The sequence below is a fragment of the Vigna unguiculata genome, chromosome 10 (genome assembly GCF_037176805.1).
Source record: "Vigna unguiculata cultivar grain cowpea cultivar isolate G323 ecotype 2 chromosome 10, ASM3717680v1, whole genome shotgun sequence".
In the NCBI taxonomy this organism is placed as follows: Eukaryota; Viridiplantae; Streptophyta; class Magnoliopsida; order Fabales; family Fabaceae; genus Vigna; species Vigna unguiculata.
The window spans coordinates 20,108,723-20,124,775 of NC_140801.1; the positions used below are offsets into that span (position 1 = coordinate 20,108,723).

A 16,053-nucleotide genomic window follows, 5' to 3' on the forward strand; every position below is an offset into this window, starting at 1 on the left:
AATCTGTCGCAATTCTTTTCTCGCTAATCCGTAGCTAATCTGTAACTAATTTGTTGCAATTTTTTTCTCGCTAATCCGTAGCTAATTTGTTGCAATTCTTATATCACTAATTTGTATCACAATTGATTAGTTAATTTATCTCAATTCTATTAATCTCCTATAAATATTATTTTGTTAATTGCAATTACTTAATTGTTATTCATTATCTATTATGAGTCATGTCCATAAACCTATGCCCATAATAAAAAAAGAAAACAGAAAATAAATTATTCACAAAAAGTGTCTAAATACCTCCGATATTTGCAATACCTATTTAAAAAGGATAGATAATCAATCCTACAATGATCAAAGTATATCCATCCAACAGTACAAAATAACATAAAAGTTTCCACCAATTTATAATAGTTTTAGGACACAAAAGCATTGGAGGGTATCAACAAAGAGTAATGCATTAACACAATTAGAAGATAAACAAAGTTTTGGGTTCTTTGAGGCATGTCTTCATTCTTGTTTCTTCAAAGCAGACAACAATTCTCTCTTAAAAGATTGCATTTGCTCTTGCATTTGTTGTTGCATAAATGGTTGCATTTCTGCTTGTGCCTTCATTTGTGCTTGCATCAATGCTTGCATATCAGTCTGTGCTTGCAATTATGTTTTCACCTGCTCTTGCAAATTAGATATTTGTGTAGTCAATGTAGTGATTTCTTCAGCTATTGGATTTAGATTTTGGAAAGAGGGACCTTCAACTGTTGAGGATGAAACATGTGGACCAATGCCAAGATCCAAACTATGACCAATTCCATAGATTCTACCTTTCCTATTTTCACCACCTGTTTTATCCAAACACCAGAGTCAACTATAGGATGCTTTGATGTGTCTTCCCCATATTTTTCAGTCATAGCATTTTCATATGATTCCTACATCAAATCAATATGTTAGCAATATTATAAATAAGTAGTTTAACATTTATAAAATAAACACATTCTTACAATGAAGCTTTTTGCTTTGTTAGACACATATTGACCATCTTTTCTTTTGTGAACTTTGTATATAATTCACCATAAGAAATTGGGCGTTTGTAGTATTCTTCCTGTAAAAGAAATTTGCAATTTATGTATAAAAACTCATTACTTTCCTTAATAACAGTAAAAAGGACATATTCATCTTACTTTCTGCCATGTTAGTGTGGAAGTTGGTTTATATCAAACATGTACAATATAACTCCAACTCTCCATATCATATCTCCTTTCAGAAAGTTATCAGCTAACAAATTCCAAAATATTTATTTATTTCTATCAAGTGACCAACTCCTTTCTATCTTATAGACAATTGCTATCTGATATTGCATTTTGAATGTAACAAATTACAATGCATTATATTTGACTTATAAATTCAAATGTGAAAAGTAAGAATACCATTTTTATCAAGTGTTGTTCAAAGCTTCGTGATCCTGCTGTGTGAATCATGGCATCAGGCTTGGCAGCCCTATTGCTCTTACCTGTAGTAGACTTTTTTTTCCATTCTTCTGTTGCTCATATGTCTACTAATCCATCCCACATCTCAGTTCTAATACCTCTTGGTCCAAAACCTTTTAAGTCTTACATATTGTCTGAATTTGTCCTTTCTTTCGCCTTTTTCCTTGCCTTAGATAAAGAGTCAGAATATCGATCCATGCATGTTAAATTCCAAACCTTTCTTGCCATACAACGATCATAAGTTGATGAAAAACGATACTTCTCCTACATCAATATAATGATTAATCTATAATACAATAATTGATACAAAAATATTTCATTACATTAATTAAATGATTACTAACCATAAACTCATTGAACATAATTTCTTTCATATCAGCAGAATATTTTTTCCAATTTGGTGCTGGATTAGGCATCCTCATGAGCAACTCAGATATAATATCTCGAGTCACTGAATCTGGAACAAACCTCTTCCTATAATTTCAGACACTTAGTTTATATAAATTATGATTTGGTAATAAAAAATTAAACAATTGATAATTAAGTTTAGTTTAACTTACGAGTTAGTAATTTGTTGCACAGATATAATAGGTCTCCTATCAACTTCATTGTGAGAATTTTCACTTGAAGGCTCCTCCTGAAATTGTGGGTTAGCATATGTTGGGGCAACACAGGATTGGTTAGCATCAATTGGTGGGGTGGTGTCTATTGATTGATCACCATTGGTTGAATGGCCAACATCAGCTAATGGTTCATGGATGGAAGTAGCACCTAAGAAAAAAATAATGAAACAATACCTTGTATTTAAAAAACTTAAAAAAAAGAAGTTAATAAATAAGACATCATTAAAGTATTTGTACTATACCTGGTGAATGCAAAAAAGGATCCAGGTCTAAAGAGTTAATGAGAGATTGAGTAGGATGGAATGGAATAATAAAACCTCGACCTCGTCCTCTTCCTCTTCCTCGGGACATTTTGAGATTATCAAGTGAACCAAATGTAACTTAGCTTGTAACAAGGATTGCCAATTAGTAATGTCATTCAAGCCTTGTGGAATGCTGCCATTGAGTTTGTTACTGGACAATTCCAAAACAGTGAATATCAAACATCAGTAGGGTGTAGGATCATATGCGTAGCAGGTTTTTTCTTCCAGGACTGAATTCAATTTTACACAACATTAGCTTGAAAACTTAGAACATCAATTGATCAATAACATACGCAGGATATTTTATTTTATTCTTAAATTAATTTATTCACATCAATCACCCATTTATCTTTCTAAAATATAACAATTATGTATCATGTAGAAGATAATCATAACCAATATCCACAGGACCGATAGTGTTCCATTTAATAATTTTTTACACTCTAGTTTCAACATAAGCATGAGATGAAAGAAAAAGATGAAAACGAAAGAAAAATTGGTTATTTTAATCAATCAATAGAAAAGAGAAAGAGAAAAACATGACTTCCAATATGTTTATGATGTTTCAACTATTAACTTTTTGTCAAACAGATGTAATACTAATGTTTCCAAAATGACAATTATTTAAAGTCATCGAGATACATTGATGATTTATAATCTTGAATAATGATTTAAGTGTAATTCGTTGTAATATTTAAGAATGTGTTATGATATATCATGGTGTGTTTTGTTTTAAATAAATTGTTAATAACTATTGCTTTTGTAATCTTAAATTGGAATGGTTGTACCTTATTACAGGATATGATGTAGGTGCTAAATGGAGAAACTAATCAAGAAAAGCTAGGAATATATTCGATTGATTATTTTTTTTTTTATTCCACTCCTTCCTTTAAGCAACTTTTATTTTATTTTTTCTCTCTTTTATATCTCTTCTTTTCTATTATTTTGGCACGGTATTATTCATGCTGAAGCAAAGTGATGATAGTAAATGTGATAAATAGAAACAAAAAAGTAATGGTGCAACTCAATCTCCTGTTGAATAAAATATCTCAGTACCAACACCACCTTTACAAACTTCCTAGGAAAAGCCCAAATACATTGGAACAAAATTGCAATGAATCTATTTCACAATGGGTGGGAATAAAAATAAATAAAACAGTTCTATCTCTTAAATCCCTTAAAAAGTATAACCGAGACTATAGATACAAATTTAATACATTTGCATCGCTTAGGACTAGACTTCAATTTTCATGTATAAATCTCGAACAACAGAAACTAGTCACAACAGAAACTAGTGGTTGTATGTTAAGAAATGAAAATCAGTCATGGCAGAAAAGACTGCTATGACTTGGTCTTTCATAATTATTTTTCAATTCAGTTAAGTTCTTTTGGTTTTCTATACAGTACGCTCCAACAACTAGTTTTAAGTCCATCAACATCATTGATCACTCTTATGGGGAAGTTGTTTTTCCTGCTATTGGGATTCATGTATAAGTATTCCCCTAATGAGTATGTTTTACCTAATATATCCTGCTTAAAGCATGTTTAGTGAAGCTAGGCTTTTCTGAATTGAACATTTTGCAACATTAGCAAGGAAAGTCAAATTGATCAACCAACGAGTTACACAGAGCTTGTACAATATAATTGTGAATTACCTATCTCAGTTGGTCCATGAACAGTATAAGGTTAATTACTCCAACTTGTACAGAAAATCAAAGTAAAAGTAAAATAGCTCAATTTATTTTTGCAAATAATAACCCAATGATTTGGAGATTTATCTAACCAGTAAGAAGGTAGTTAATGAGACATAACCAGGAAAGTTGAGCGACAAGAATCCAGCAGTGTTTCACATGCAACTCTCCCTGACAAATCCACAACAGCAGGAAAGTTAACACTAAAGTGAGTGTAGTGTAGAATAATTCATTCAAGATTTGTTTCAAATCCAATTAAGAATAGCCAGAAACAACAGTAAGTGATTGATGCACATCTACTTACCTTATAAAATGTAAAAGATACTTTCATAAGCAATCACATAAGAAAACACAATATCACTACTATTAAATAAACTTACGTAGATTCATTCATAGCTACTTATCATCTGAGTTATCTAAATCATTATTTGAATCATCCAACTTCTCGTCTAAATCACTCAACTTTATGTCTTCATCCAGAAGCTCATCATTGTCATTGAAAAATTGATCATTATGCACATTGTGTATCGGATAATGAACATCATCCATGTTTACCTCTTCCATTGGGGCATTATCATCAAACAATTGTATTTCCTCATCATCTAGAACAATATTTGTCATTCCCATTGATCCATCATGTTGAAAATAATCATTAACAACTTTCTCATTTGAAAAATCCTCATCATTTTTTAATGTCTCAACCATAAATAATTTTGGTCTAACCTTGCAAGTTGTCCACCAATCAACACTATTTCTACCCTTATTATGTGGATACCTTGTATAGTACACTTGTTGAGCTTGTCCAGCTAATACAAATGGCTCATTTGACTGGAGCTTTGACTTATGCTTGATATCAACCAACCCATATTTTTCAACTTTAACACCATGAAAAGGATCAAACCAATGACACCGTAGGATAATTATTTTGTTTTGATATCTAGGATACGACAATTCTAATATTTCTTCAACAATTCCATAATAGTCCAAATCATTTTCACCGTATATATTTCCTCTAACACATATCCCATAGTTCATGGTAGATTTATTAGCTCCGTATTCCTTAGTATGAAATCTATATCCATTTACTATTAGACCATTATAGGAAGTTACAACCTTAATCGGGCCGTAACTTATCTCTTGAATCAATCGATCCTCAACTTGACCAGTAAGCACCTATAGAGGATTACACAAAGAAAATATATAATTATATCACTTAATAAAACGAATATCAAATTAACATTTAAACTGTAATGAGAAACAACTCACTTGGTGCTTCAACCACCTATTGAAATCTTTATCTCGAGACATCAATATTTCATCGTCAGAGATATTAGGATTTGCTTCCTTTAATGAATCCTCAAATTTCCTAATACAGACAACAATTAATATTATAACTAAATTAATTATGAATAGATAAATTACAAAAAGAAAAACTTACTGTAGATATGGTCCTACTTCTTTGCAATTTACAATGACATATGTCTCAACAATATGGAGTTCCTCCTCTGTTAATAATCTATTATGGCCTTTACCAATAGGACGACATGGGTGTTTAAAAATAGATAACTTCTCTGTATTTTTATCTTCACCACCATCATCGTTACGATAAACTTGGGTACGCCTTGTTTGAATGCATGGATTAAAATACATGGAAGCAAAATTAGAAATTTCTTCTAAAACATATGCTTCACAAATGGACCCTTCAACCTTTGCTTTATTTCGAACCTTTCTTTTCAAATATAACATGCATCTCTCAAATGGATACATCCATCTATATTGCACAGGTCTTCCGACCTTAACTTCATGCGGGAGATGTATAACCAAATGTTCCATTGAATCAAAGAATGCTGGTGGGAAAATCTTTTCAAGCTTACAAATTTTTCGATGATAGAAATCTTAGCGTGCTCCATGACAGAAGCATGCACTGCATTTGCACAAATCTCTTTAAAAAACAAGCTGACCTTTGTTAAAACACCCCATATAGGCTTTGGCAACATATCACGAAATGCTAAAGGAATAAGTCTTTGCATAAAAACATGACAATCATGACTTTTCATCCCATATATTTTCCCCTCATCTACATTAATGCAACGTGAAATGTTAGACGCATAACCATCTGGAAACTTTAGTTGTTTTATCCATTCACACAACATCTTTCTCTAGTCAGAATTCAAGACATATGTTGCCTTGGGTTTTTTATACTTCTCATTCTCCAACACCAACTCTAACTTGGGACGTTTACATATGTTGCAGTATCTTTTGTCTTGGCCTTTATGTCCATCACAGTATTGAAGATGTTGTCAAAAAAAAATTTTCAACATGCATGACATCTAAATTGTGACGAACCATATTAGTAGACCAATAAGGCAATTCCCAAAATATGCTCTTTTTAACCCAATTATGGGTTTTACCAAAGTCGGGTTGCTTTTGCTTGCTTGATTTCAAGCCAAACGTAACTTTTTGAGGTTGATTTACTTTATTTATTATATCTATGCCACTAACTTCTTGTGGTGGTAAAGAGTTCTCAACTACCGACTTATTAAAAGAGCATTGATCACGACGAAATGAATGATTAATAGGTAAAAATCGACGATGACAATCAAACCAACAAGGTTTACCACCACTCTTCAAAGTAAATGATTTAATATCCCCCATACAATAGGGACAAGCAAATTTTCCATGAGTACTCCATCCAGACAACATTCCATAAGCTGGAAAGTCACTTATTGTCCACATTAATGCTGCTTTCATAATGAAATTCTGTTTTTTCCATGCATCAAAAGTATTAATCCCAATATCCCATAAGATCTTTAACTCATCGATTAGAGGTTGGAGATAAACATCTAAACTTTTACCAGGTGATTTGGGTCCAGGAATCATAAGAGTAAGAAATATGTATTCCCTTTTCATACACATGCTTGGAGGAAGATTGTAAGGTGTTAAAAAAATTGGCCAACATGAGTATGGGCTACTTGAATTACTAAATGGATTAAAACCATCCGTTCAAAGTCCAAGCCTGACATTTCGTGGATCAAAAACAAACTTAGGATGAGTTGCATTAAATTTTTTCCAAGCCTCTGCATCAGCTGGATATGTCATCATTGATTCATGTTGGCATACTCCATCTGCATGCCATCGCATATATTTTGAAGTATTAACAGACATAAAGAGGCGTTGAAGTCTTGGAATAATGGGGAAATATCTTAACATTGAGTAAGGCACATCCTTGTTTTTTGTTGTAGTCTTAGGTTTAAATCGCGGTTCTTTACACACCAAACAAACATTCTTATCACTGTTTTCTTTGTAATATAGCATACAATGATTAGGACATGCATCTATCTTCTCATATCCTAATCCCAATTCACTTACCATTCTCTTCGATCTGTACAAATTTTCAGGCAACCTTTCTGACTCTGGAAGCATGCTTTTGATTATAGCAATCATTCGATCATAACAACTAACACTCATGTTAAACTCTGACTTCAAGTTTAGGAGTTGTGTTACTGCTGACAATCTTTGTATGCTTCTTACAACCATCCCATAAAGGTTCATCAGCATTCTTTAATAAGTTAAAAAACTTCTTAGCTTATGGATTTGGATCCTCTTCCACCTCTTGTACTTCTGGATTTGATCTAGCATGAAAAGCATTCAGAACCATATCATGATATGGATTTGTACTTCCTTCAACACGGTCTTGGACAACAGACGCACCATTTGTCCACCTTTCTTCACCATGAAGGGTCCAATTTGTGTACCCATCCATAAATCCATGCTGATACAAGTGCTTTTCCACATTAAATGATATATCCCAATAACGATTCCTACATTTTCCACATGGACAAGGAATGCGCCCTGTTACATCAGCAAATTTTGGATCTCTTTTAGCTACTTCAATGAAGCGATCAACGCCATTTCTAAATTCTTCAGTTATACTACCAAATTGATCTTTTCTTCGCAACATCCATCCTTTATCAAGTCTCATTGTCCTTGTAGATAGTTTAAACATTGGTCAACATTATGCTTTTAAGAAATTTGTACTTGAAAAGAATTGATTGACACTAATTGGAGACATAATTAAAATTAAGAACAAAAATTAGTTAAAATAAAGTAAATATATGTAAACATTAATTGAAGCAAGATATTATATTTGCCATATTTATTTTTGCATAATAAGAGCAACCAAAATTTGAGCAATATTATAGTATTGGTACTCATAAGATGTGCAATCCTAATATAGTGCAATCCTAGTAAACTTTTGAAGACTTCTCAATAACTTCAGAGGTTAAGTAGGAAAAGAACGATGCTTGAAGAACAAAAAATTTAGTTTACTCTATGAATTGGACAAAATCTGAGGCAGAGGATAAGCAATTTACTCACTTAATTAAATCCACCTTTTGCATTCAATTAAGTAGCAAGCCATTCATACATATTCAAATCACAAGCAATTCAACCCAAATCCATCAATTCCCCATTCCAAATGGTTTACATGCTAGTTTTGGAAGAATTTTAAGACATTAAGAAAGAAGGACAAATGATATTTTCATTATTTGAATCATTAGTAAAATCATCATCATTACTGCATAGTTATTTTTGTTTGTGTTAAATTGAACACTACTTTCTAATTAAAATTAAACAGCATGGAAAAGTATTTAGTTAAGAAAAATTGAACAATGATGAAGTTGGACCAATGTGTAGTTTTAATGTTAAATAAAATATTCCACTTTCATCGTGTTCATGTAATTTACCAACAGTCCAACGGCAAAGAAAACACTAGGTCCCCAACAATTCTCCAAAATTTTGGTTACAATATCACTTAACTCCTTCATAACCATCGAAAAAGAGTGATGTGACACTAGTACTAGAGCACTTTCCCCCTTCGACTATACACCTACCCAATTCTGTTGCCTTTTACTACACCAACTATCTTCAGGAAACATTACTAACAATAGTTCAACAACACTTTGAACAAGAAAACGGGACTTCTAAATAATAAGCAACCATTTCAAGTGTCAGACAAGTAGTTTAAAACAAGCTTTTCTCTATTCCAACTACTAATAATATATAATATATCAGTAAGCAAACTTACGAAACTCAAATTGTAGAGTGCGCTAAATTTCAAAGATAAAAAGGTACAAAAAATAACTGAAGAACTTACATGAAGACGAGCCACAATGTAATCGAGAGTAGCAAGAATCCGAAGAGGAAATTGACCAAAAGAAGGCACCACACTCACTTTCAGCTTCAGCTTATTAGCAACAACATGGAATAAGATATTTGCATCTGATATCAAATTTTTTATAGAGAGCTCTGACAAGTCACTAATCAAGCACTAGATAAAATTATAAGATTTAAGATAAACCTATTTTCCAATAATAGTAATGTTTGGATGAGTTGTCAAAGCATATCAAGATCCTTAAATCAAGCAAAAAGAAAGAAAGAAATAAGGAAAAAAGAAAAACAAAATCGAACAGATTCACATAGAGCTGAGCCAAAAATTGGGGAAAATGAAAAACAAAACTGAAGAGATTCACATAGAGTTGAGTTTAACTTTTTCGATACTACCAAATATCAGCACTATTCTACATAATCACACTAACCCTAAATTTCAGTACATAAAAACAAAATATAATTTTCAATCTGCAGAGTCAAATTAAACTCACATTTTAAGAAAATGATAGAAGTTAAGCTCCACACTAACGATCATCGCCTACTCTTCATGACTGCATCAACACCATTCCTATAACTCTCGCCCTTCGTACACGCATCCAATCTCCATCTTTCCAATTATTAAGGTTTGAAAATGTGGCAAGTGAGACAGAAGGAAAAAAGCAAAACCCCCAAAAGCTTATCAAAGAAAGCGTCAAATATTTATCTCACTTTTTTTAAGATTTTGACTATATTAAATGAATGAAATATTTAACGGTAATTTAATGGAAAATAGATTTTTTTTCATTATTTTATTATTTATTTTTATCAAAATTTACAAATAACATGAAAATAATTTGAACAACAAATAATTAATAATATTATACTGACATAAACATAATGATTATAAATAATATTAATAATACAATTTTTAAAAATGTTAAGTATTAATGTATAATAATATTTTATTGAAAAGATAATATAATGAAACAAATTATTAATAATAACATTTATCGATCTAATTTTCTATCTCCATTTATTATAAATTTTAATCAATTTATTAATATATATATATATATATATATATATATATATATATATATATATATATTTATAATTTATATTTTAATATATACAATTATATTTAAAAAAATATTTTTAAAATACTTAAATTAAAAATAATTTTAAAACATTTAAATTAAAAATAATTTTAAAAAATTTAAATTAAAAATAATTTTAAAACATTTAAATTAAAAATAATTTTAAAATATTTAATTAAAAAAATAAAATATCTAAGCTAAAAATAATTTTGAAATATTTAAATTTAAAAATATATATTTATACTAAAATTAAAAATAAACATAGTAAGTTTTAATTGAGAAGGATTAGATACAAATCTATTTTCTTGTAAATCTATAACAATTTTGCTACGAACTAGCTACAACTCTATTCTTTAGTTATTTCGTTGCAAAGTAGTGAGATATTAGCTACAAATTTATGTTATAGTAGTAGATCTGTAGCTATTTTGCTACGAAAAAGCTACAAATTATTTTCTTCGTTATTTCCTCGCAAATTAGTGAGAGATTAGTTACAAATATATATTCTGACAAAGTTGTAGCTATTTTGCTACAAACTCGCTACAGTTTTATTCTTTCACTACTTCCTCACAAATTAGCGAGGGATTAACTACAAATATTTTTCCTTACTAATTTCTCTAGCAAAATATTTCTTGTAGTTTAAATATCACCATCCATGTAATCTACTATAATATGGTTATTTCTAGTAGGAATTTCATTAATTTACATTATCATGTTTCTGCTCCTTATTATTCTTATATATGGAACCAATATTTCATGCAAGATACGATACGGTGTTATTACCAAGCTGCTTACCAAGATGTACTCCAACTTCAAAATTGGGACATCCTTTCTACATCCAATATCATAAACCACGGGTGAACAGGTATCTGCGAGTCGTCCGACGCATCCGTCAGTGTGATAAAAGAGTACGTGAAACTTTTATTAATAACAAAGAAATCAAAATACGTTTGATTCATACTGAGACATCTTTATGATTATTATGAACTACCTTTAGGAATGTTTAAATTCCTTCATAAATGCTAATTAATATTCTATTATAACTTTTCTATAATATAGTCTCTGTAATTTAAAAGATTTATTGTTAGAGACTAAATTATAATTTTAAACACTTTAAAATTGAATTCATATATTTTTTTAAAAAATTAAGAGTCTTCTTTTAGAAATTTTTGAAAATTTTTAGGCTTTGTTCACTTGCAAAGATGGATTTGAGGGAGAGGGAGAGGATGGGTTTGGGGGAATTTGAGAGTGAATGGTGTGTTGTTTTTTTTAAGGGATTTAAAGGTGATTAGGAGTGAATTTAGTAGTAAAGTTTGTGAGAGTTAGTGAGTGATTTGATTGATATGATAGATTAAAAAAAAGTTAATATATTTAAAAGAGAGTTTACCATTTTACCCTTATATAATAAATAGTATAAATTTGTGTTTCTCCAATCCACTCTCCTTCTCGAATCCACTCTCCCATGAGCCAACGAAGTTCTCCAATGTGCCAACTCCAGCAACGGACGCTTCTTGGATCGGATACGCACCATTTGGGATTCGGATCTGCACCATGGGATCGGATACGCACCCACGGGATCGGATCCGCCACTTGTTGGATCGATTCTAACTTCACTGGATTGGTTCCACACATGTGGGGATCGGATCTGCTCACAGTCGATCGATTCTAAGCTGTAGTAGAACCCTTCCGAGCCACCTACGACCTCCACCAGATCCGTTCCAGGCCACCAACAACCTGCATCAGGCACCATCTCCTTCCACATTTGTTGGATTTCTCAAATTCTCAAGTCACACGTGAATAATTTATGATGAGGGTAAATGTGTCTTTTAATAGCACTCTCCTTCAAATCTCTGCTTATGAAGCGCGATTACAATATGGATGAATCCTTCAAATCCTTCCCGAACTCCGCTTGCAAATCATGCTAACCGAACAAGGTTTATCCCTGCTGATCCATCTCCCCATTTACATTAAAACAGTAAATACATTGAAGCGAACACAACCTTAATGTCTGTAATCAACAATAGAGATATTCGTTCATTGCTAATGGTTGAAAAAATTAACCATATATTCAATTTTACAACAAAATAAAAATAGAGAGTACCTACCTTTTATTTATATATATATATATATATATATATATATATATATATATATATATATATATATATATATATATATATATATATATATATATATGTATGGATGAAGACTTATAGAGGGAGATACACCGATGTGATCAAATAAAAAAGTTCATGAGCACAAAAACAAAGCATGAAGTTGATAATGATGAAAGAGCAAATTAGCCCCGGACACAAGAGATTTGGAAAATGACATTTGTGGAAAATATTTTTGGAAATGACCAAGCGGAATCTCTGCTGGTATTATAAAATACATTTATAAGGCTTTTTGAGAAGAGTAAAAATTTTGTTCAGTCACTAAATTAAACTATAAAATTTTAATTCAACACTTTATAAAAGTTAATGTAATTTTTTTTTCAACAAACTAAACTATACATCGAGTGTTTCACATATGATAAAGGAAGTTTCGGTGACTAAAATATATCTTTCAGATGCTCTTTTTGCAATATAAGAATTAAATATCTGATAATTTAATTTAAAAACTAAATATATTATTTTAATAATTTAGGGACGAAAAATATATTTAAAAGTAAATTTTTAATAATTCAATAATAGTTATATTGGTTTATCTCAATTTGAACAACGTTTAGTTCTTGTGGTACTAATTATTGTTTTAAAGAATAATGTTAGGTAGCAAAACAAAGCAGAGGAAATAAAATTCTGAAGGACAAAGGATATACGAGTAGAAACAGGAAATAATGGGCGGCCAATTACATATAATACTTGGAGTAACAAAAAGCTAATGGAGATTCTCCTAGATAGAGATAGAGATGACAAATAAACTCGTCCTCGTAGATATTGTTCGAACATGTCCCTGTTTTGACAGGAAATCTTCACATTTGAATATTTCTATTATTTTTTAATATTTTTATTTATTATATATTTTCCTTTCATATGAGAAAGTTTAATACTCCCAATTTAAGTATTTAATAGCACAAATCTTTCGTTTACTAGATAATATAAAAAAAAATTACTTATTATTATTAGTTTTTGTTTCATTTGAAGAACTCTTTTTGTTTTGCTCAAATAATTTTTGTCATTTCTTAACCATTGATTATATATGTTGATATTTGAAAAGTTTTCTTAGATCTCTTAGGTATTTTTCATCTTATCATTTCCTTAATTATACATTTGTTTTCCTTTGTGGGATCTCTTTCAATAGTCTCTCAAGTTATTTCTAACATTTGTTAATTTTTTAATATTTTTATTTGTTGTTTATTTTCATTATGTAGAATACTATTTCAATATATTTTATCTAATTATTTTTTATTTTCTAACTCATTATCAATCATACTATAATATTTTCACTATAACTGTATAAATAACTTTTATTTCTGCAATATAAAAATTTAATATAATTGTCATGAATATTTTTTATCACCATCCAACATAATTGAAGTTCAAAAGATACATAATTTATGTTAAAATTTTATTATTATGATTATTATTTATTCTTTATATCAAGTGTTGTATTATAACTTTTATTAGTGTATAAAAAAGAGATTCATTAGAATTTAAAAGATTGTAGTAAACAAACATTTAAAATATATTTTAATTTGAATATTTATTTTTCTTTTATATTTTTTAAAAATTATTTTTAAATTTTATCCACTAGGTTTCATTAATGTTTGCAAATTTAATAAATGTTTTGGTTCTCATGAAATTTTATTTGGTATTATAATCTAAAATGTAAATAATTATAATTTATTTTAAACTTTTATTATGATTATTATTTGGTCTTTGTATCATTTTGATCAAATGATGTATTATAACTTTTATTAGTGTATAAAGAATAGATTCATTAGAACGTAAGAGATTGAAGTAAACAAACATTTAAAATATATTTTAATTTGAATATTTGTTTTTCTTTTATATTGTTTTTAAAATTTTAAATTTTATCAACTATGTTTCATTAATATTTGCAAATTTAATAAATGTTTTAGTTCTCATGAAATTTTATTTGGTATTATAATCTAAAATGTAAAAATTTTAATTTATTTTAAAGTATTTAATATCGAAGAAACAAACAATCATTCTTCTAATATTGAATATTTGATAATATTATGTTTCCTTTACCATAATTTTTTTATTATTTTATAAAAATTAATTAAAATTAATATTGAAGTAGTAAGAAAATGGGTATGGGTATGGGTACGAGATTATACCCGTTACTGGGTGGGGATGGGGATGAGACAGACAAAAGTTTAATACCCGTTGGGTTTGGGTATGAGAATGAGGATGAATTTTTTTTACGGGAATGAATATAAAATAACGAAACGAAACCCGTTCCCGCCCCATTGTCATCCCTACTCTAAACAAACCGATTGTTATTATTCTCCTAAAGTTTAGGAACATTTATTTCTTTTGATTCAAAAACCTTATTTAACAACTAAGGGATTTATATCGGACTTTCATTTAGCTTACAATTGATCTTAGGGCGCTTGTTTCACAGTTGTGTTTTCAGCAATTATTGTTACCAATTAAGGATATATATATATATATATATATATATATATATATATATATATATATATATATATATATATATATATATATATATATATATATATATATATATATATATATATATATATATATATATATATATATATTTAGTTCTCATGAAATTTTATTTGGTATTATAATCTAAAATGTAAAAATTTTAATTTATTTTAAAGTATTTAATATCGAAGAAACAAACAATCATTCTTCTAATATTGAATATTTGATAATATTATGTTTCCTTTACCATAATTTTTTTATTATTTTATAAAAATTAATTAAAATTAATATTGAAGTAGTAAGAAAATGGGTATGGGTATGGGTACGAGATTATACCCGTTACTGGGTGGGGATGGGGATGAGACAGACAAAAGTTTAATACCCGTTGGGTTTGGGTATGAGAATGAGGATGAATTTTTTTTACGGGAATGAATATAAAATAATGAAACGAAACCCGTTCCCGCCCCATTGTCATCCCTACTCTAAACAAACCGATTGTTATTATTCTCCTAAAGTTTAGGAACATTTATTTCTTTTGATTCAAAAACCTTATTTAACAACTAAGGGATTTATATCGGACTTTCATTTAGCTTACAATTGATCTTAGGGCGCTTGTTTCACAGTTGTGTTTTCAGCAATTATTGTTACCAATTAAGGATATATATATATATATATATATATATATATATATATATATATATATATATATATATATATATATATATATATATATATATATATATATATCGTATTCATGCACAGCCGAAATATTGGAGTTGGATTAAAATTATGCATGCTAGACATCAGAGAGACAAAAGTTAAGGTAAAAATAGATATCAAAAAGAAAAAAATTATGGAGAAATACCTTGTATGGCTTTTTGAGAATTTTCCCCTTCAAACTCATACAAGTCCTTCACGTGTATTCACACCGAGAATAGCCTTGTTGTATCAATCTTTGACCCGTGAAAAAATTGTAACCTGAGTAATCTAATAATCTAATAAAAGTGACTCTTCCAAGAGTGATATTGAAAAATTGCTCCTTTTTCTCTCGGTTTAATTATTTGGATGGTACCCACTTTG

General features: G+C 29.4%; 1 pseudogene across 1 annotated transcript; it reads right to left on the reverse strand.

Moving 5' to 3' along the window:
• Window positions 1–280: 280 nt before the first annotated feature.
• Window positions 281–9,929, reverse strand: LOC114167001 (uncharacterized; annotated as a pseudogene). Its single transcript, XR_014984935.1, has 11 exons — window positions 9,247–9,929; window positions 5,530–8,077; window positions 5,358–5,457; window positions 4,489–5,264; window positions 4,213–4,294; window positions 2,341–2,479; window positions 2,036–2,246; window positions 1,820–1,949; window positions 1,416–1,739; window positions 990–1,090; window positions 281–917 (listed from the first exon to the last, which is right to left on the reverse strand). The product of XR_014984935.1 is annotated as an uncharacterized LOC114167001 (transcript).
• Window positions 9,930–16,053: the final 6,124 nt, after the last annotated feature.